Source organism: Peromyscus eremicus, chromosome 1, assembly GCF_949786415.1.
Source record: "Peromyscus eremicus chromosome 1, PerEre_H2_v1, whole genome shotgun sequence".
In the NCBI taxonomy this organism is placed as follows: domain Eukaryota; kingdom Metazoa; phylum Chordata; class Mammalia; order Rodentia; family Cricetidae; genus Peromyscus; species Peromyscus eremicus.
In genome coordinates this window covers 92567066-92590577 of record NC_081416.1, presented here as the reverse complement: position 1 = coordinate 92590577, position 23512 = coordinate 92567066, and the positions used below count along the sequence as shown (strand labels likewise).

At 40.7% G+C, this 23512-nt stretch overlaps 1 protein-coding gene across 1 annotated transcript in view; it reads right to left on the bottom strand.

The window, feature by feature from the left end:
• Positions 1-22111, bottom strand: part of Stk33 (serine/threonine kinase 33) — a 174586-nt gene extending 152475 nt beyond the window's left edge. The window contains exon 1 of the mRNA XM_059269110.1: positions 21944-22111. The gene's annotated coding sequence lies outside the window, so the exon portion shown is untranslated. The remainder of the gene's footprint in view (positions 1-21943) is intronic.
• Positions 22112-23512: the final 1401 nt, after the last annotated feature.

Sequence of the window (23512 nt, the reverse complement as noted above, 5' to 3'; positions counted from 1 at the left end):
GATCAAAGCTATCTTTAAAAGACGGAAAGGTCTCAGAAGCACGCTGCCTGCAGGTGTAAAAATAAAGTGACAAAGGCGTACCGACAGCCCAAACCCGTGCTCCCTAAACTTCCAGTCGGCTGGCCCACTGTGCTGCTTATTAGACTCCGCAAAGTCCTTGAGAGGCCCCTCCAGGAGCCCATCTGTGAAAACCCAAGCCAACAGAGGGGACGCCTCCGACGGTAATTAGTGGATTTCAGGAGAGGGGAACAACAAAGTCCTGAGAAGTGACACTCATCACCATCTAATCAGAGCATGGAGGTCTTCACAGTGATTCGTAGGCAAAGGTTGAAAACTTCCAATTTTTAACAAAATACCCCCAATCTGCCTCCCTGGGAGTTATAACCCTCAGCTTTTGTTGTAATTGAGGTTTACCTGTGGGGTTAATTTCACACTGGATGTAAGCCTACAGCTATCTTTGCACGGTAGACAGGAGGGAAAAACTGAAGCGAAAGGAAAAGGGGATGAGCATGGATGCCTTCTGCATCAGAAAGCAGAGTTTCATAGCTGCATCACAAGCCCTGGGTTCAAATCGCAGTTTAGTAAGTTGTTGAAGCTCTTTAAGCTCGTTATCTTGTCTGTAAAAAGGGATTAGCATCCCATGTGATTACTGGAAGGATAAGAAGGGAGTGCCCTAGAGCTCCTGGCACAGGGGCTGGCACACAGCAGTTACAGAGCCAAGGAGCAGTCTGGTGAAAAATCACGGGCTCTTGCCTTCCTCTTCATTTGCTCTCTGCTGCCTCTGGAGATGTCTTGGCTTTAGAGGCACCTTGTTTATCCCCAACTCTACCATTCTGTCAGCTCTGCAGATCTCCGTCTGCAACTCTCATTCCTCATGCACTAGGTTTGACTCCCTGCCTGTCCAGTACTACAACCTGTGCTAATCCACCCTCCTGTGTGGTTTCCCTCCTTGCTCTGGCCTCTTCTGCATGCTGCCATTCATTTTCAGTGTGACAAATCTGGAGTCAAGTCAGATTGTTTCACTTAGTTTGAAGGCTGCCTAACAGGCTTTATTTAACCTACAGTAGCCAGAACCATTATTTACATCTCACTAACGTCATGAGCCAAGTGGGTAATTACTCTGTACCAACTAGACCCTACAAATAACTATGTGTAATTCCTCCACAATAAGACCCTGCTTTCACAAGCACAGAGGTAGGCTCAAAATGTTGCTTCTAAATAAAAACTGTTAAATTCTTTGTTGTTGTTGTTGTTTGTTTGTTTGTTTGTTTGTTTCGAGACAGGGTTTCTCTGTGTAGTTTTGGTGCCTGTCCTGGATCTCGCTCTGTAGACCAAGCTGGCCTCGAACTCACAGAGATGCACCTGGCTCTGCCTCCCAAGTGCTGGGATTAAAGGCATGTGCCACCACCACCCGGCGACTGTTAAATTCTCAATCCAACACCATGTTATTTTTAAAACCTGGGTAGTGAGAAATAAAATTCTCTAAGCTATTTTTAAGAAAAAAGCTTATATTCATGTTGCCCTAAAATTATGAGTATCTTTTAGTGGGTACCAAATAATTTCACTGCTTCATTACCCTCTGGGTATGTCCTACAGCCCTGACTGAATTAAATGAGTCAAGGGAAGGAATCTGAAATACTAGTAATGAAAAACTAGTTTAATATTTAATGTGTGAGTGATTTATAGAAAACAAAGATCAAGGTCAATAAGCAGTCTTTCTATCCCAGAAGTCATTTCACTGGGGTATCTTGATTGAACTCTGCAAATACAATCTATTGAGCCAATATTGGATCTTATAATAGCCATGCATGCTTTTGCTTCTGTAAAGATGACTCTGAGGTCTTTGGGTACAGCTAAGTGGCAGAATGATTGTCTAGCATTTGTAAAGCTTTGAGTCTGATTCCCCAGCACCACACACAAAAAATGATTCTCTGATTATGTTGGTAATTCAAAATTTATTCATCCACATTAGTCTCTTCTATAACACACTGCTTAAATAAACAGAAATTTCACTTTTAAGACAAAAAAGCAACAATATCTATATTCCCAGGTGATAGACTGACCTCTAGTGGAATTTTTTTAAATTACTGAACAAGCTTCTTGTTAACTGTTAAAGCTCTGTATAACCTGTAACATTGTTGAAACAGTTTATTTACAGCACTGAAAACACTGGACCTGTGGCTCAGGCCTATAATCCGTGCTATCCAGGGGCCGAGGAGAGAGGACTGAAAGGTCAAGGCCTGTCTGAGCTACAGAGTAATTTAAGCCCACCTTGGGCAACTTCATGAGACTCTGCCTTAAAATACAAAGTTAAAGCGGTGGCAAGGAGATACACCTCAGTGGTAGAGAGCTCACCTGGCATTCATGAGGCCCTAGATTCAATCCCCAGCACTAAAACAAACAACCAATTGACAACAAACACAAACAACAACCTATTGACAACAAACACAAACAACAATCCATTGACAACAAACACAAACAACAACCTATTGACAACAAACACAAACAACAACCCATTGACAACAAACACAAACAACAACCCATTGACAACAAACACAAACAACAACCCACTGACAACAAAAACAAACAACAACCTATTGACAACAAACACAAACAACAATCCATTGACAACAAACACAAACAACCTATTGACAACAAACACAAACAACAACCCATTGACAACAAACACAAACAACAACCTATTGACAACAAATACAAACAACAACCTATTGACAACAAACACAAACAACAACCCATTGACAACAAACACAAACAACAACCCATTGACAACAAACACAAACAACAACCCATTGACAACAAACACAAACAACAACCCATTGACAACAAACACAAACAACAACCCATTGACAACAAACACAAACAACAACCCATTGACAACAAACACAAACAACAACCCATTGACAACAAACACAAACAACAACCCATTGACAACAAACACAAACAACAACCCATTGACAACAAACACAAACAACAACCCATTGACAACAAACACAAACAACAACCCATTGACAACAAACACAAACAACCCATTGATAACTCTTTAAACTCAAACAAGGCAGCAGAAAATAGGGTTAAAGAGATTCTGGTATGTAGCTTGTCTAGCTGTGCCAGGCAAATGTCTGTAAAATGGGAAGACTTGTATGACTGACTTGGTGAAATCCATGTGAAGATCCAATGAGCACAAATATGAAGAGTGTCCTTAACACCATGTGGCACAGAGTTCAGTGACTGGAAAAACTATGGCCAGAGTAAGACAGTCATTTCAGACAATATGAGAAATAACAAAAGTCTTTATCAGGATACAGTTCTTTAGAGGTTTAGCTATAGTAAACCCAGACAGAACCAGTTCAGTTAGCTTTCCCATTTCCAGAAGTATCTGAGCTACACCTGTGTAACAGAGCAGGGCCTACATCTGAGTGGTGTTTTGTGGAAAACACTAGGAAGTTTATATGTTGCCCCAGTATGAGCATGATGAGTATCTCCGGATACTGTCTCCTAAGCCAAAAACAAACTCCCAGCTCCAGCCCTTTCCAGGCTCTGAACACGTTCTGCATCTCATGCTGCCAGCATGTCCAGCCAGCACCCACTGCACAGCACACCCTCTCTGGGTCTCTGAATCATGCAACACAGGTTTTACTTTTTTCCTACAATTAACTTACTTCTCTGGAGCTTTTTGTTTTGTTTTAGTTTGCAGTTCGTTTTCAGAATGTCTGTCTGTCTGTTTGTTTGTTTGTCTCTTTGGCTGTTCATAAAGCCCAGGCTAGCCTCAAATTCCCAATGCTCCTGCCTTCAATGCCCACGCATAGGAAAGACAGAGTTGCACTACCACACCCAGCACTTTACAATTATTTATCTCTTGCCTGAGCTTATATTACAGGATTTAAACCCTTTTTTATAATGTTCTATTGCTTCTAAGCAATATATCTGATTAATGACCTAAAAACACTTCCCTACAAAGTTAATAATATAATCTTCACCTCTTTTCCCATGGAAAGTCCAAATCAGCGATTATTTTAGGCTGACAAAAATGCATATAAAATTGAAAAATGACCTATAATTTCAAGATATTTCTTCACTACAAAATAATTGTCACTTAGAGTAAAACAGGCTGTTTTTACCATAAAACAATATGATCACTCAAATAAAATGAACATAGTTTAGTTCCTTCTATCACTGTCCTGAGGTGCCCTGATTTATTTCACTATTTCAAATTCTTTACTCTAAGCTGAAATTAAAAGTTGCAATTCAGCTATTCAATATATGCATAAGCCCATTAAAATGAAATAAAAGTTCCTCTCAAATCTTATTCATAACATTTACACATACTCAGTACAAGAGAAGAAAAAGGAGAGATTTATGTAACTGCACTTGTAAATTGTGGATAATATACTAATTTATTAAACTACAACTAAAAAGTAATTACAAAAATATTGCAATATAGTTAGATAGTTTCCAGAGGACATACAGACTACACATAATTCTTCCTGCCATTAAAGGCCACTAACAATTGTTAACACTACTCAAACATGTATTTTAACATAATAGCAAAAAAGGATTCTGGAAAATTCTTTTATATTTGGAAGTATAAAAAACAATAAATCTATTATTGTAGGACTTGGTATTTCACCAAGTGCGGTGCTGTTAAACTACACCCACCAATGTTTCCCTAATGCCTATACAGGCACTCTAGTCAGCAGAAGCAGGTCAAATGTGACACCACAGAGGAAGAATAATCTCCTACACATCATTTGCAGGCAGACTTAATCAATGATGTGTGGTCATCTTGTTTTTCTTGTATTAAATCAACACTTAGAGCCTACCAGTTGTACAACCTATAACTGGGACAATAGTTCAGTTCTACCAAAGACATGTAAATGAGTAAGCAAAAGGCAAAGATCTGAGTATTTGCTAGTCTAACTCATTTTTAGAAGCACCTGATAGCATATGCCTATAATCCCAGCTACACAAAAGGCTGAAGCCAGAGGACTGCCAGTCTGAGGCAGTTGTCTAAGCAATTTGGCAAGACCCTTTCTCAAAATAAAAAAAGAAATGGCTAGGGATTAGATCACAGATCAAATGCTTGCCCAACATGTGGCTGCAACTACCAGTACCACAAAAAGAAAAAGAGAGATGGGAGAGAAAGAGAGAGACAAAGACAGAGAGACAGAGAGAGAAGATTCTGCTTCTGGTCAAGAAGAAATAAGGGTAACATTTACATTAATGCTTTAAACTGCTAGAAAGCTGGATAGACACAATACCACGGTTTCAAACATTACATGACAGGCAACAAGGAGAAAGGAAAAAGAAACATTCAGATTCCTATCATACCAGCTTAACATCCAGAAGCAGTTTCCTAAATAGGTCTTGGATCCTTTCCCCAGAAGTCTAGCATAGTTGAGGGAAAAGAGCACAGAAACCAAGATCTACAGAAAAGGTCCATATGAGCCTCTGGCTGACGGGCACATGTGTAAGACCAAAATCACAGTAAGTGAATGAAAAAGACTAGGTACAGAAGGATAAACGCTGTAAGGTTTCAATGATGTAAACTATCTAGAAAAGGCAAATTCATGGGGAAGGAGATGGGCAACTGCCATAGATAGGGTGCTAGTTCTCTCCTTCTAACACGTGGGACCCTGGAATCTAACTCAGACTGCCAGTCTTGGCAGCAAGTACCTGCATTCACTGAGCTATCTCACCGAACCAAGTATAAGGATTTTTAAAATGGAAACTAAATAACATTATAGTCAATACAGAAGTCAAAAGCTTTAGGAAAACATTCAAAGTGGCACAGAATTTAATCATGATGACTGTCCAGTAACTGGTTCAGATTCTCTCAAAAACAGAGGTAGGCAGAGAGACAAAGATGCTTGTTAATACAGAGGAGAGACTGTGAGCAATGGAATCTCCCTCTAAGCTTCCAAAGACAAACACTCAAAACATCATAAGAGATCCTTTCGAAATAGGAAATGATGTTGCAAACTCCAAATGACTGTAAGTTATACCACAATGCAATGGAAAAAAAAATCAATGCCCAAAACTTATGCAGACTGAACAATCCTGTTAAGCATCAAAATATTTATTAAGTATTAAATCTCAACTCCATCTTAACAGTCAATTCCCAGCTTCCAATTTTCCCTGCCTCATATACAAATAAGTTCCTCTGTATTGGTAGCACTCGACAAATGACTCTGATATCATACTTAACAGTAATTACTTAGCACCTTTCTCCACGGTTATATTTATCATACTCAGTCATTTTTACTCAGTATGGCTCCCCACCTGACTCTTAGGACAATGCATGCTGTAGGTGATCAGTGTTTGTTGAAAGGGAAAACAGTAATGGAAGACAGAGTATAATTTAGTTATATAAATCAGTCAAAACTTAGCAAGTAAACCATGAAGAGTTCCTACACCAGCCTTCTGAATAAAGTGTAATTTAAAGACTAAAAAAGAGCCCCCATACACAATGAAGTCTAACAGAAGCAAAATTGCTTAAAATAAGGTAATTCAGAAACTTTACATTAATGTGAATTAGCAACAGAGATAGTGGACACCCAATCCTTACTCCCATCTCATACTCTATCAATAAGGACACAAGGCAAGGAGCTCTGTGAATGTAGCATACAATCTGTGTAGAAGCAGAGGCCACAAAAGAGCAGAAGGAACGGATTGGTTCCGTGCCCCAGCTAGGTGGCTAAGCCACACACACTTAAAAAAACATTGCTCCACAGTCAATCTTACTATATTTTCAGAAAAACATGTGGAAAAAAAAACTGTTAGATATTTTCAACAGAAAAGTCTTTGTCATATTTTTATTTTGAAATATGATTGAAATGTTCAGGCATAAAAGTGAGAAAATCCTCTACTTGGTATTCACATAAGATATCCAAATTTTTTAAAATCATTATTTCAACATTAAAATTCACGATTTATATTACACAGTATTCATGCTAGAATTTGAAGATCACCCATGAAAGATCAATATCATTTTTAGCAGAGACACAGAATGAATGAAGGAAGGAACAAATCTGTTTATTCTCTAAGGTTGACAAGTATTTCTCTCACTCTCCAATGAACTTGAAAATATTTCTCACATTCTTTAATACCAAGAGCCTGTGATACATAAGTGCTCAGGGAAGGTAAACTGATCCATCATAATAGTGTTTCAAGCTCTTTGGATGGAAAATAGTAAAGAATTCTAAAGAGGTCTATAAAACTTTTATCCTTGTCACTAGGCAACATCTCCCAGTTTGTGATCTTTTCACCATACCAATCAAAACTTTAAAATTTTTTAATGGGGCTATAAGTAGCCCAGACTGGCCACATGTGCCATGTAGCCAAAGCTGGCCTTGAACTCTGTCTTCCAGCCTCCATCCCCCGACACCAAACGCTGGGATTACAGGCATCCCCCACCATGCCTAGCCATCCTCTTAAGCCTTTTATAGCACTCACACTGAGCTCAGGCTCATCGCAGAAAACGGATTTTTTTCCCACTGATTTAGGAAGAGAACCAAAGGTTTAGACAGAGCCTTACCACTTAAGAAGGAAGTTGCCCTAAAAGAGAGCTCTCTGTCCCTGAAGTCAGGATCCTTATCAAAGAGAAAATAGGAATCTTCCTTTGCTTTATTAATCTAATGGCTTGATAACTTGCATCAATTTAAAGGCATTCGTCTACAGGGAGAAACTGAAAGTTAAATGCACTAAATCTTCTTTCCTGGGGCCCTAAGTATTTTTTTGAACTCTTACTGCTTTCACTTACTGCTTTATTTTAAAATCAGATTGAACCATTTTGTATAACCAGTCGCTCTTCATGAAGATGGATTTCATTTTACCTGCACATATATTATCTCTGGTCAGAACTGCAATGAATTGTGGTGCCATTTAAAGCACTAATACAGTACTCTACAATCCAATTAGTAACTGCCTCTGAAAACACAATTTTCAAAAATGGCTGTAGTGCCCCCACTTCCTACTCTTGAATATCAAAGGCACTAACTGAATGTCCATACTATTTCATTTATAGATCTTCCTGAAATAACCTCTCAGTAAACCAGCAGTTTTCAATTGCTACTCCTATCAGAGCTATTTGTGAGCTCCATTTTGAAGACTTAGCAGAGGTGTATTTTTAAGAAAATCAATGTGATCAATAAAATAAAAAGCATTTTCTATGATACTCGGAGACCCTATAGCCTACCAATATCCCTTTATAACAATAGTAACAAATGACAAAGCTAAAAACATAACTCAATTAAAAATGTATATATAAGAACACATGTGCAACACCAGATGTGGTGCAGCACCAGAGTTCCAGGGCTGGGCGACTAGTGTGCGCCGCACTCTGTCTGTCTGTCTGTCTGTCTGTCTCTCTCTCTCTCTCTCTCCATCTTTTAATTCCACGGCTGAAGCCTAATTTGTCAATACAGCGACTGAAAACTGGCACCTAGAACTAAATGTCATGTCTACAATCCGATCAACATTTATTTACTCACTAGGGAATAGTCACATGGAAAAGGCTCAAACTCAGGAACTCCCTGCTTCCAACGTGGCAGGGCTTGATGAGCACTGTGAAAAGTGCCAGGAGAATAAAAAATATATAAATCAATACTAGGCAAAGACAACCATAAGAAACATAGGGGAATGCACTAAGATACAATGTGTCATCATGATATTAATTGTGAGGGTACTAAGATATAACATCATCATGCTATTCGATGTGAAAGTAGCTAACAACACTTATGTTGTTCTACAACCTAAGTTAAAGTAATAACAGTAAAATGTGGCCAAAAAATTCTAAATTTGCAAGAAATCTAGTTATATAAAAAAAATTCATTCCTTTAAAATAAGTTGCTTTTGAACTCATCTAAAAAATCAACTAAAATAAAAATATTAGATGTAATTAAGGCTTTAGTTTCCCTGAAGAGTCTAGCAATCAGCCATTTTAAACATTCTAGTAATGAAACATCCAATAGAATTTAAAGAAATCCTACTAAAAAACAAATTAGCCTATAAACTAGTGATAATATGGGACCAAGGAAAGGCTTAGTAATAACTCATTCAGAACTGAGTATAATAAATACAGTTATTACAATTTCAATTCGCTGATGGCTCAACTCAAAAAGCTACCATGCTGCTACTCAATCTGCTCAAGAATCCAGATCTCATCAGTACAGGAACTGAACGTTATGTTTCTGAAGACAGAATTATTTTAGGCTGAAAGGAATGTAGATAGAAAAAACAGGTATTCAGTGGCAGGGCCAGAACATAATATCAAAATGTGGGCCTCTGTCAAGTTTATTTGAACAACTCTTCAAATATTGTATAATAAAACAGCCATCTTGCTCTCTCTTCCCATAGCTAACTGATCTCCTTTTAGGAAGGTTCCTTCAGTGACTATTTGGTTTTGAGGCAGGGTCTCACTGTGCAGCCCTGGATAGCCTGGACCTTCCTATGCAGACCAGTCTGGCCCTGAAATCCTTGCTATCCTTTGTCTCTAAGTCCTGGGGTTATAGGTGTGCACAACTACACCTTGCTCCCTCAACAATTCTTAGCATAGTAAGATTCTAGGTCAAACTTCTATGTAAATATCCTCTGGGACTCAAGACAGGTTCTTTCATGTCTGTAGAGTCACCTTGGGCTGTGCCTTGAGGGGATAAATAAGTGGATGTATGGACACAGACTGCCCCAATGAGACTGAAAACCAGGCTGCTGGGCCACACCTCAATCCTGAGTCACTCTACCAAGCCTTAGAACAAGGCTCATCATGGGTGAGGGTAGAGAAGGCGAAAGGCAGATTGCACTAGGCCACCATCAAGGGCAGAGGACAAACCTACAGATAAGGAGTGTGTCTCCACTGGGCCACAGTCAACCTGAGGAATCTCTTCTGTGGCTATGGCCTGCATAAACACAAGACAGATCCTCTCCAGCACCATTCCCCATGAGTGACAAAAGGTCACGATTCCAAAGGAAATATGCAAGTAACTGAGGACAGTGTTAAAGTGGAGGTGTAACATCCAGGAAGTCAAAAAGGCAAAAACTCAAAAGAGCAGACACATGGATAAAACGCCAAAAATAACAGGAAAAAATATCTTTTTCTTGAATAAGAAGCATAAAAAGACAGATGCTAACCCTTAAGTACAAATTACATTTCTATGTTCTCCATCACAAGGAACTTTCCATTTGAACCCAGCAAACCAGACTCCACAGGCTGGCACTGCTGGCCTAGCGAGCCATCATTTCCCATTATTGGGTCAGTGTCAACTTACTCTGAGAAAAGGGGGCCTTGCAAATTGCTGAAAAAAATGTAAGATGGTACAGCGGCTTTGGGATAGGGTTCAACAGTTCCTCCAAAAGCTAAGAGTTCCCAGAAGACCAGCAATTCCACTCATACATACAATTCATACCCAAGAGAACTTAAAATACAGGTTCATGCCAACACTTGTACATACACAATAACAGCAGCATCATTCACAATACTCAAGAAAAAAAACACAAATGACCATTAGTTGTTAGTTACAAATGAAATGCTATGCACACTATAACAGAAATGAACCTTGAAAACATCACGCTAAATGATAATATAAATTGTTTTGCTATACATAAAATAAAGGGGTTTTTTTATTAAGAATGTGTTTGAGGGCAAATAAGATGGATCATAGCTAAAGGCACATGCTGCCAAGTCTGAAGACCTGAGAGTAGTGGGTAGCTGTTCCAGCTTTGACCTGGAAGTACTACCCCTAGGGAGGCTTCTGGTAACTGCCATGCCTACCTATGACACACCCTTGGGGCAGGGCCAAGACAGGAGCCCTTAAGGCTCGAGATCCAGATGTGCCAACTCTCTTGGTTCCTGGTGATCCTGGATGCTGGATGGCAGACCAGTCAGAGTTCTCTAGAGAACCCCACTGGACTACACCTCACCTCTCCCGGATCCTGTAACCAACCCCTTTACTGGCTGTAAGTTACCCAAAATAAACCTCCTTTTTAACTACGTGGAGTTGCCTTGTTAAATCCCCACATTATCTGGTGCCCAATGTGGTCTACACCTGAGTTTGATCCCCAGGACCCACGTGGTAGAATGAAAGAACCGGTTCTCATGGTTCTCACAAGTTGTTCTCTGACTTCCACATGCTTGTGTTGTGTAGAACTCAGTAAGTTCTAAAGACTCAGAACATTCTAAGGGGAACCTCATTAAGACTCAGGAAGTAAACAACTCTAGAGTGGCAGGTGCCCTGTGACTTCTTCAGGGGACAAGGCCTGAAAATAGCAGACCCTGGAGATCCTAACCTAGTTGGCAAGAACCTGTGGACAGTTCACTGCATGATTCTGGGCGTGACTCATGAGTGTGTGAGTGTGTGTGCTACACGCTCTCCTTGCTTTCACTGTGTTAGCCACACTGCTGGCCTGAATAAGACACGCTAGGTCATAAAGTTTCATATTACATATTTGCATAACTGTTCTGGAAAGAATGATTTTAACCATAAGAGTTTTAAAGAAATGTTCTTAAATAGATAGTATCAAGAGTTAATGGGAACATTCTAGGAACAGGGAATGAAGTAGAATTATAGAAACCCACCATTCCCTCATTTCTAATAACTGTGTCAATATCCCAAGAAGTTAAGAGAGACAGATATAAGATAAACGGTGCTGACTATTGAGAGTAAGTTTCCAAGTTATGTTTCCTATAGGATAAATGGAAAAACCTGGTATATCCCCAGAGGAGATAGAGCAGTACAAAATGTAGAATGGATTGTTTCAGCTTTGGCTGGTGAGTTGATCATGAGACTCCAGACCCTACCAGATGTAAATATTAACTACAAGAGGCAAAACTATCTCTCGCCCTGCATGATGCTGTAACCCCGTGTGCTGCCAGTTAGGCACACTGTTCTACCTTTAGGCATGCCTAGTCAGAAAAGTTTCTTTGTAGCTTGCAAAACTGCTTATGCTTCTGACTATAAAGATAAAGATCAAAAGGCAATGGCTACTGGTGGGGGAGTTTGGAGAAGGAAGGGGAAAGAAGCAAGGAATAAACTGGCAATTGTTTTAACCATTCTTAGTAGCTTAGGAAGCAAAAACTGATTGCAAAACTGCTCCTGCAAACTATTGAAACTGTATTAATAAAGACAACCCAGGCTATCCGGGGCCACTTGCTTGAACAACAGGCAGTCACAGTCTCTTCTTGGCACTGACTTCACACATCCATCCCAGGTCATCGAACCCATCTGGAGCAAGGCTTCCAGCACTAGAGACCAAATGCACTAGGCTTTTCCCTACTAAGCAATAAAGACTGCTAAGAAAGCAGATACCAGTGAGCTGCCTGCAAGAGACACTCTCCAACCTGCCCAGTTTCCTGTCAGTCATACAATGAGCTCCAGGTTCCAGCTTCTGGGAGCCACCTCCCATGCTGGGGTGGGCTTCTGGTGTTGCAGGTGCTTTTGAATCATCCCTGTTCTGTAAGTAGCCCCTCAGCATACTCAAGCTAGTATCCAATAAAAATTCATTGGTTCACCAAGTTGGACTCTGATGGCATCCTTACTTTGGTCTGTCATCAGTTCCTCATCTTGGATAAGTAAAGGTTTGGTCAAATTTCCCCAGAATAGTTTCACACAATGCACCATGACACAAGCATGTGCACACACCCATGTTCATGCACACACACACACACACACACACACACACACACACACACACACACACATTAAATAATAAATAAATGTTTTTTAAAAAGGAAGTTTGAGAAGAAAATGAGTTGGACTTCCACGAAAAACATTCAAGAAAAAATATGGACTTTCTTCCAAAAATCTCAGGCAGTAAAGATCTGAGCTCCCTGGAACTCATAAAAGATGCCCTATCTGAGACCCAATAACAGCAAACAAACTGGAAAGAAGTCAAGTAGCAAGAAATGGAGCCTCCCAGGTACAGCTTCTGGTAGGTGGTAAATGACTACAACACAGTGACCTGTAGGTGGAAGTTTCTGTTCTGCCTGGTCCAGCAGCCATTCAGTCCCAAATAAACACACAGATGCTTATATTAATTACAAACTGTTTGACCTATGGCTCAGACTTCTTGCTAGCTAGCTCTTACAACTTAACTCAACCCATGTCTATTAATCTATGTTTTGCCACGTGGCTTTGTGGCATTACCTGTTCTCTCACATCTTGCTTCTCCTGGCAGTGGCTCAGAGTGTCTCCTCCAACCTGCCTTTCTTCTCTCTATCTCTCTTGGATTTCCCACCTGGCTCCATCCTGCCTTGCCATAGGCCAATGAAGCTTTATTTATTAACCAATGGGAGCAACACATATTCACAGCATACAGAAAGACATTCCCCTTTTCTGTCCAATCAAAAAGGAAGGTTTTAACTTTTACATAGTAAAATTACATATAACAAAACAATTATCAAGCAAGAATTACAGTTACAATATCTAGTCTATTTGTATTTGGCAAAATTAAAGGAAATATTCTATCATCTATCCAATTTTGTGAATCTAAAGTTTTATATCTAATTTATCTTTTATCATGACTAAGGAAAACTATAATTATAGCAATCTAGTCTTCAACTCCATCAAAGACCCCAGGAGGATATAATACAACCTAAGTAAGCAGAAAATGCATTGTAAGCAACTTCCAAAATTCTAGAAATGACAGAGACATTTGGCTGCCTGGATAGTCACTCAAAGTTCCTCTGCAACATTGGGACATACATCTTCAGCCTAAAGGCCTAGCATCTCTGGCATACTTCTCAGTGAAGCAGGAAATGTGAAGGATTGTCTCACCTATTGGCAAAGATCATCAGTTGCTTTCCTCTGTGTCCTGCAGAATGTCTGGCCATATCTTCTGTGAAGCAAGAACCTGAAGGTCCATCTCACCTTGTTTTGGCAAAGTTCAGTGGTCACTTTCCTATGGGTCTTGTATGTCCAGTTTATATAACATACTGTCAAGCAGTCCAGGCAAGAGCAGTTTCTGGCACAAATGGCTAACTTTTGCCACAAAGAAAGCAAACTCCATATGGAGTTTCTTTGATACCCATCATCTTCTCTGAAGCAGACTGGTGCTGCCAGGAGCAGACATGTCTCAATGTTCAGAAAAGTCTAAGTTCTTAAAACATTTTAAATGCCATGTTCTGTAGGTCTTTGAAGTATTTGAAGATTACCTGTCCATCTGAAATATATCTCTGCATATCTATAAAACCTAATTAGCATGACTATAAGTTTGACTATTGAGATGACTATTAATTTGTATTTCTTAATTATATATCATATTTTAAATGAGCTGTATAAACATAATACCCTCTAAACAAGAGTAGAAATATATACATACAGTATAATAAAATTAACTTTAAATTTGTACCAATAAACCAAAATCCATAGTAATATAAAATATATAAGATTAATAGTTGTTTTTTGGATTAAACTAGATTCAATAACCTACCCTATTCTCCTATCATTTCTATCTCACATCCCTCTTTCTTCTTTTAGAAAGAGACTGATATGATCAATAACAGTTTGTAACCAAACTCCCTAAACAAAGACAAACATCCATAATCCATTTTTTGAGAATGTGGGCATAGTTTTCTAGGCTACTTCCTACTGATTGGGGGTGCTTGTAATCTTATGGGGACCAAAGAAAATTTAGGATTATGGTTAAGTCCTGACTGGAGTAGTCTGTGAGGCTGGATCATCGCAGCCAGCAACCTTGAAGCCTTTCTGGATGCAGAACTCAGAGGAAACCACAACAGAGATGCTCTGAAATGTTGGATTATCTGGGCCACCTGTTCCCACTGAAGATTTTTCAGGGGGTCTTGCTCGATCAAATCTGATTTTTCTTAACACAGAATGAATCCACAGCCTCTCATTTCCTGCGGAAATAAAAGCATAACCTCTTCTTCAAAGTAACAAATCTTTTTACTTAAATTTTGAAGTCAAGGCATTTTCAAAATATATATGTTGGATTAAATCCATCAACACAATCAAAAGTCTCTTAGCAGCTGTTGCTCCTTCCTCAGCAGTCAAACAATTCAAAGACAACACAATAACATACAGTATAAAGACTCTCTGTGTACTTTCCATCTTTATGTGGCTTAATTTTTATATTACTTTTACTGTCTCTTCAAAGACTTTATTTTTTAAAACTATTTAACTGCCTATACTCCTTTTCCTCTCTCTTCCAAGACTACATACATTTTTACACACATTGTAACCTGTTCAGAGTTTTTTTTTCCCATCTGAATCTGTTTTATTGTATATCTATAATCCTTTTCTGACCAGGAGTGTTTTTAAATTGCTAAGCTTCTCAAAGTGGCAGCTTTGGCTACTGGCTCTGCCCAGTTTGGCTTTCCAACATGGTGCAGGTATGTTTACCAACAGCTCTGGGAGCCATGCATTGCCCCAACTTTGGGAGCAGTGGGTCCATGCCGCCACCAATAGCATGTAGCCCACAAATCTTTTTTGTCTGTATGAGTAAAAGCTAAATCCGCTAAACAGCTCAAGCTGTGACACTTGGAGACCCCTCTGTGTACTGTAACAGGAATCCACCATGCTGTGTTCAAGCCCGAATGCCGCAGTATCTCTGTACCACAGCCCACATGAGAGACACAACTAGCCCTGAAAAGGAGCATGAGACTCTTAATCTCAGATTTCATGTGGATGTATGTGCCCCATGTTGGTGCCAGTGACCACCATCTCAGTCTTGCAGATTAGATGAGTTTTCTATAATGCTTTTGTTATGAATCCTTTAATTAATAGTGTCCAGAATTAATATGGGTCCAGATGATCAGCTTCTTGAAATAACTACCAGCTCATATTAAAAATACTGAACCACAAGCAAACGTTTTACACATGCAATGCAAATGTGGAGACACAGTTCAATATTCTAGAATTGGGTACATATCATAAGCACCCAATAAATATTTGCTCAATAAATGTTTATAATAGTCAATGTTGCTTACTAAATAATTCATGTCCAAAAATAAGACAATGGTAACAATTTTTTTGAGACAAGAACCTGCTATGGAGCCCAGGTTGGCCTCAGACTTTTAATTCTGCCTCAGCCTCTAAAGTGTTGGAATTATTGGTGTGCAGTACCACACCAAACTTTGTTAACAGTATCAAACCTATCTTCAACACAAAACAAAAACAAAAAACTTGGGCTTTTTTTTTTTCAATTTATTACTCATCCTGACTGGAATTCAAAGTGATAACTGTAATGTTTTGTGGTTGTTGTTGTTTTTGTTGGTTTTCCAGTAAGTGTACAAAACACAATGTTTTTCTTCTGATAGTTTTATATATGTTTACTTTATTTGCCCCTCCTTACGTTCCTTCTCCTCCCTCTGCCTCTCACTGGTCCTCTCCCCACGACAATAGTCTTGTCTCTATTTCCATGCCACACACATATGTATATAATCAATAATTATTTTAAAAGGCAATTTTATGTAGTTTATAATACATAGAAATGATATTTTAATTAGTTATTAAAGTCATTGCTCTCACCTTATAAACCTTTTTAAAAACAACTTTGAGCCAATGAAACCACAAACATTTGGGAGGTGATTCATTTCTTATGCACTCTACAATTTATTTGTTAATAAATTTAGAGCAGATATATAATACAGTTTAACAACAATGTGCCCATTATTCACATTCTAGAGCCCTAAAGATAAATCCAAGCAAAACATAATTAGCCTCACTAATATGTAGCGGAATTCGGAAGGGGAGAGAAACACATCCTAAAGTACACCAGAAAGGCAGCAATCAGTTTTGTTACATTGTCCGTATTTAAGCTTCTATTTAAAAATAGACATTTCTCAGTATGTAGCAGCTGTGAGTGTATGAAATACTATGAAGGATCATTACACAGATGAGCATAGAAAATACCTCCAGGATTACATCTTCTCCCCCAGAAGCCACTTCTCAGGGTCTCAAAGATAAAGAAGCAATTCTACAGGTTTACAGTATCTGGCAGCCACTTCAGAAAGAGCCCTCCTCATCCTCTCCTACCCAGCACAGGGAGATGATGACATGAGCACCAGCCTTTGTAGCATCATTTTTTAGAATTTTTATGAGAAAATATAGTGTTCAACTCTGTGTGCTGGGGGTGTGGGTGTGGGCAGGTGTGATGTGTGTGCACATACACAATATATGTATGGGGTATGTGCATATGTGTGCCTGTGTGCACGCTCAGAGGCCAGATAAGGATGTCTGGTGTCCTGCTCGATTGAGCTCTACCTTTGTCCTTTGAGATAGGGTCTGCCCCTGAACCTGGAGCTAGACTAGAAGCTAGCAATGATCCTCCTGTCTCAGCACACATATCCCAACTCTCTGAAGTTATAGACATTCCATTGAATGACTACACCAGCCTTAGATAGGTGCTAGTATCTGAAACCAGGTCATCATGCTTGTACAGAAAGTGCTGTTACTCACTCTACCATCTCCCTAGGCTCTCAACTTTCTTATGCCTAAAGTCATTACCACTCAATTTACTAGTGTGGTGATATTTTATCTATGTACCCCAATAAAGTTTATCTGAGGATCAGGGTAAAAAGCCAGCCACTGTAGTAAACATAGAGGTCAGGCAATGGTAGCATATTCCTTTAATCCTATCACTCAGAAGGCAGAGATCCATCTGGATCTCTGTGAGTTCAAGGCCACACTGGGAACAGAGCCAGGAGTCGTGGTACATAACTTTAATCCCAGAACTAACCATAAAGGTCTGGAGGTCTGTACAGACAGGAAGTGACAGAGCTGGGCAGGAAGAGGAAGTGATACAGCTGGCAGAACAGAAAGGCATATAGGCGTGGGTATACAAGAAGTAGGTCTCTGGCTGAGGATCTCCAAGTGGTGAGAACGAGGCTAGCTTCTTTCTGCTTTTCTGATCTCTTGGTTTTAACCCCAATGTCTGGCTCCAGGTTTTTTATTAATAAGACTGTTTAGCAATTTGTCTACATACTAGTATCACAAAATAACATCTTTTTAAAATACGGTTACATTTTAAAGAAAGTGTAGGTTGTTGTCCAGGACAACACACAAGGACATTCTAAGTATAAAATCACATAGGAGCCAAGGGATGGTCATGGTACATGGTCTGTACATGATATGAGGCCCTGAGTTCACTCTGCAAGACTCCCCAAAAAGCCATTATAAATGAAAAGATAATTATGGTTTAAAAAAAAATACCCGGTATGACAAGCAATATTCTTCCTATATCAATAGTTCTCACAAACGAGTGTGTGGCAGGCACAGCACCCTCAGCAGCCCTCTTCTTCCACAGATGGATCTGCAATGTGCCTATGGAAAGGCAATGGAACTTCTCCCAGCTCTGAGCCACTTCCCCCACCAATTATCTCCCTTGGGCCTCTGCCTCCCACCTAGATGTCTTTTTCTTCTTGTCCCTGTTGCACTGAAGGTCCACACTGTCCAGATTTCAGAATTCACCCAAGACTTAGCTTCTGAAACATCAGTCTCTACCATACTCAGTAGCCTACAGGTAAGTAAGAACCTACCCGGGGCCCCATGACACATTATCTAATTCCTGCCAAAGCCCAGGACACTGGTTCCTACCCTGGCCAAGGAAGACAGAGATTAAACAAACAACGGCAAGAAAACACAGACAGGGTGTGGTGAGTAGGTCAGGGGTGCAGCTGGATGGGAGGACTAACTTGTAATATTCTCAGCACAATAGGAGATCTGTAGTCAATGACGATGACTTTAAACTTCTGGTTTGAAATGATAAATGCCTGAAGTGACAGATAGGTCAGTTGCCCAGATCTGATCATCACATGCTATGTGCATATATTCAAATGCCACACTGAACTACATAAACGTACACAATTACTATGTCTAGAAAATCCTTCAAAGAGTTTGTATAAGCAATTCAGAGAAAAGAAATTGCTAACAGCTAATGATAAGGTTGTTTAATGCTTGAACAAATAAACAATAGAGATACAAATTAAAATAAAGATGAATCATTTTTATCTGTGAAATGGGCCAAGTGCTAGCATGCACATCATACAGCTGGTGGTGGAGCTGTCATCTTTCTGGAGAGTAGAGCAGCCCTATGATTCAAGAACATCACAGCACTCCTGTCCTTTGTAATTCCATTTTTGAGAAACTGATCGTAAGCAACAAAGATATAATGAAAAGATTAAATTATGAAGCCATTCATCCCTATATCTGGTTCTTAACATATAAATAATAATAATAGCTAATAATACCTTATTTGTGGTGTCATTATGTAGCTAAGAAAATGGCATAAGAGTGGACCCTTACATATTACTGAATAAGCACCATTCACTGTTCCAAATAGTTCACATGTAGTAATTCATTTATTTCTCAAAGCAATATGACGTTGAACCTATAGGCAGACTAGTGCTAGTGACATGTCTAACTTCCCAGTGAAAAATCTGAGGCACTGAGAAGGTGACTTAACTAAGATCACACTAAGACAAATTTTAACATTCTAGACTGAAATTCAAACATCCAAAAAGCTATGGAAACAAAATGTTTTCATAACTTTTTGATAAACTCATTTGTTGCTAAACCTTGCCATGAACTAATGCCAAACTATGCATCACCTTTACCCAATTAAGATTCAGTTTACTAAAGAGAAGTTAATGTAATTGATAACATTTAGGGCTGTCTTAGTCAGTGTTTTCTTGATGTAAAGAGGCCCCACGACCATGGCAACTCTTATAAAAGAAAACATTTAATTGGGGCTGGCTTATAGTTTCAGAGGTTTAGTCCATTATCATGATGGTGCAAAGCATGGCAGGAAGTATGGTGGCACACAGGCAGACATGGTGCTGGAGAAGTAGCTAAGAGTTCTACATCCAGATCCACAGGCAGCAGGAAGAGAGAGAGGCTGGCCTGGCTTGAGCTTTCAAAACCTCAAAACCCACCCACCAGTGACACACTTTCTCCAACAAGGCCACACCTCCTAATCCCTCAAAAGTAGTACCACTCTTAATGACCAAGCATTCAAATATATAAACCTATAAGGGGCCATTCTTATTCAAACCACTACAAGGGTACAGTATACACAGCATATCACCCTTCAATAAAATGAAACATAAGCCCACAGGTTTCAGGTATGGAACTGTGACAGAGATAGAATTAACATGTAAACTATCTGTTTCTGTAGTCTGCTTCTAACAACAGCATGATATTTTCAGACACTACTGAATGCCATGGGAAAATAGTTACAATTCAAGCATTCAGTTAGTTGTTGATGACACACTATGTGCCATATACACAAATGCTACTAGAAGAGACAATATTGAGGTGTGTCCCAGACAAAGTAATCAAATATAGTTTTCCTGAGGAAACATTTGGCCTCAGAGATCAAGGGTGAGCCAGAGTTAATAAAGAGAAGAGCAATGACAGGGAGAGGAACAAGTATAAAGGTCCTGAAGTGAGACACAAAATCATGATGAGCAACTGAGGAGTCTATGTAGACCCAAGCACAATGACACATGCTTGTAATCCCACCTACTTGGAAGACTACATCAGGAAGAGTTAGAAGCTATCCACCATGCCCAGCCTAAATTGTTTTTAGAGGTACTAGAGATCATGTGTGGGGATCAGAGGACAATCCGTGGAGTCAGTTCTCTCTCCTACTGTGTGGGTCCTAGGGATCAAACTCAGGTCATCTGGTTTGGTGGCAAGCACATCACCATTTAGCCATTTCTCTGGCCCAGCATAATCAATTTACAAATTTTAAATATTGTTCCCACTGCAGAGCAGAAAGGCAGGAACGCTTTAAAATGAGATGATGACTTCAGACCAATTAGGAGGTAACTACAAGAGACAAGGTAAGATAACAGTAGCTTGTTCTTGGGTCATAGAAGGAGAGACGGGAGGAAGTGGTTAGATCTGATCTTCGGTATGAAGACAAAATGAACACAAATTGATGATGATATGGACATGGGGAAAGGCAAATGGTACTGATGAGGGCGAGATTCCTGGCTTGAAAACTAAATAGATGTACGATTCATTGGGGCAAGAACACTGGTGGCTTACACAGACTAGAATTTTCAATGTGCAGAATCTCTACACATTGCTCACAATTTGAAGCCAGTTTAGAGAAGGGGAGAAAGCTTTAGTTCAAAACCTGTTGATTTTGCTTTCCACTCCCAGACCCTCCCTCCTCTGTAGGGCTGGCAGGATCCTGGTCTGATGTTGAAGATAGGTAGTCAGGCCAAAAAACAAGGGTCCTCCTCAGCTGTGGTGAGGAATGAGGGGTACCCCCAAATGGACAGTTACCCCCGACAATTTAACTTAACCACTTTGCCATTAGTCATTCACAGGGCAATACCACATGCAGGTTCATTTCAGCCACAACTGTGTGAGAAATTCTAAGAATTTGCATCTAGGAAACAGGCAGCAGGTTGAAATTCCCTACCCTCAGAATCAGCAGGAGACAGCTCTTAACATCACCCTATCTCCTGAGCATCCACTCTGTGCAAAGAAGTGCCCTAAGAAACTGCTACCACATGATGAGGTCCTGCTAGGTATCGGGCTCTTAGGAAATTAAAATCAAACCCTTACAACTCCAGTTTTTTAGGACGTTTTCCCCCACACACACTTACCCTTAGTGAGGTCACATTAAACTTTCAAAAATGTTTCCCGTAGTGAAAGTGGGATGGAGGTGAGGAGTTGTAGATGGACAGCGATGGTCACAATCAGCGACCACCCCAAACACCAGACCAGGTGGAAATGAGATCCCAACTGCTTAGGCCCCGGGAGGCTCCTAAAGGGTCTGTGGTCATCGCCAGGTCCCTCCTCAGTGCTGGCTGGCTGGCAGACCGGCAGCTGGAGGCCGAGGCCGGTTTACCCGCGGTTGCCATAGCAACGGCGCTCCGCAGCCTAACCCTCCTGCCCACCCTTTCCCTCAGGGCAGCACGGCTGGGCCCTAGGAGGCGACCCTGGGGGGCACTCACCGCAGGCAGGCGGGCTGCCTCTGACCGAGGAGCACACTCGACACGGGTGGTCGCCCAGCCCCAAACGAACGCCACACTAAAGAAGCTAACTTTTCTCAGGCCGGCTGAGCCGACCCAGGAGCTGGACGGGGTCCTCGCCGGGACAAAGTGCAAAGCCCCTGTTTGCCGCGCGCGTGCGTGCGTGGAGCCTGCGAGGGGAGCGCGGGCCACGCAACGGCGCCCACGTGCCCCAGAGCCTGGTCCCCACCCGCTGCACCCCAGGAACCGAGCAGGGGAGCCTGCCTTCAGCACAGAGCAGCGCGGGGTTAAGTAAAACGCCTGTTAACGGCACTGTCGCTTTCGTGACGGGATGTCCAGACATACTCTCAGAGGGCCTAAAGCGACAGGAACGCGGTTCGAAAGTCACTGCTGAGAGGCGGGTGTGTGTCCTCAAAGAAAGGCTGAAGCGGCCCGTGACGAGTCAAATAACATAGCTCTCCATGTGTCCCAAGCCTCTGTGGGCCCACCTCAATGCATGTCGCAAGCCACAGAGACTTGAAAAGCTGGCTCCAGCTGTATGCTAATGCTCTATTGACATGAACTAGGAACGGCTTCAGTGGGCGGGGTCCTGCTCTCCAGCAGCTGCGGGGAAGAAATTCAACTCTACTTGGACTAGCATAATTATTCAAGGCAGATGTCTTCTAAAATTAAGGTGATTGATAGCCAGTAACAGTACAGCAGAGCAATTAATTTTATTGCTTACAGGTGTACATTTGGCAACTACTTAGTTCATCCTGTTCCCTTCATAGGAAAAACAACAACAACAACAACACTCAAATGGTCATGAGTAGTTGGTAACTTCATTTTGAAAACCATTTTTCAAGCATGAATACTCCCCACCATGTACTATATTATAGAACTTTGGGATCTTGGCCAAGAAATGTTCTGGAAAATTACAGAACTTTGTCTAACAAGTCTGGAAGAGATGTGAGAAGTTTTACTCCGCATGTTCTCCTTGCACCTATGAGATGGCCTGCCTGTCCATCCAAGCAGAAGAACGAGCAGGAGTGTCCTACCACAATATCCAGAAAAGGAGACAAACTCCACCATCTGCTTCATTCGACTGTGGCGTGTATGGATCCGCCTTTGATAAACCGCTGAGGCCTTTTACACTCCAGACCCTTCCAAAAAGTAACTCCAAACTATCTACCTCTCGTTTCACAAAGCCTGGTTAAGGGAAGACACTGGAAGGAAGACTTGGAAAGGCATGCAGAAGAGTCCTCCATTGCACAGCCTGTGTGTCACTGGTTCCCAAACTTGCTAAACATCAGAGACATCTATAGGGAATGGCTTTTATTTTGCTTTATTTTGCGTTTAAGTGTAGATTCACAAGCTATTCACTCCGAGATTCTGGCTAAATAGATCTCAGTTTCTGCTTTTGTTTTCCTAGCACTGATTGGGAACCAGTGGGCTAGGTTCCATTGTGAGTTGGGTCAGCACAGCAAAGAGCACTGTTTGTAGTCTGGGGAGAGAGTTCAGCTGGTAAAATACTTACTGTCCAAGCATGAGTACCTGAGTTTGATTCCCAGA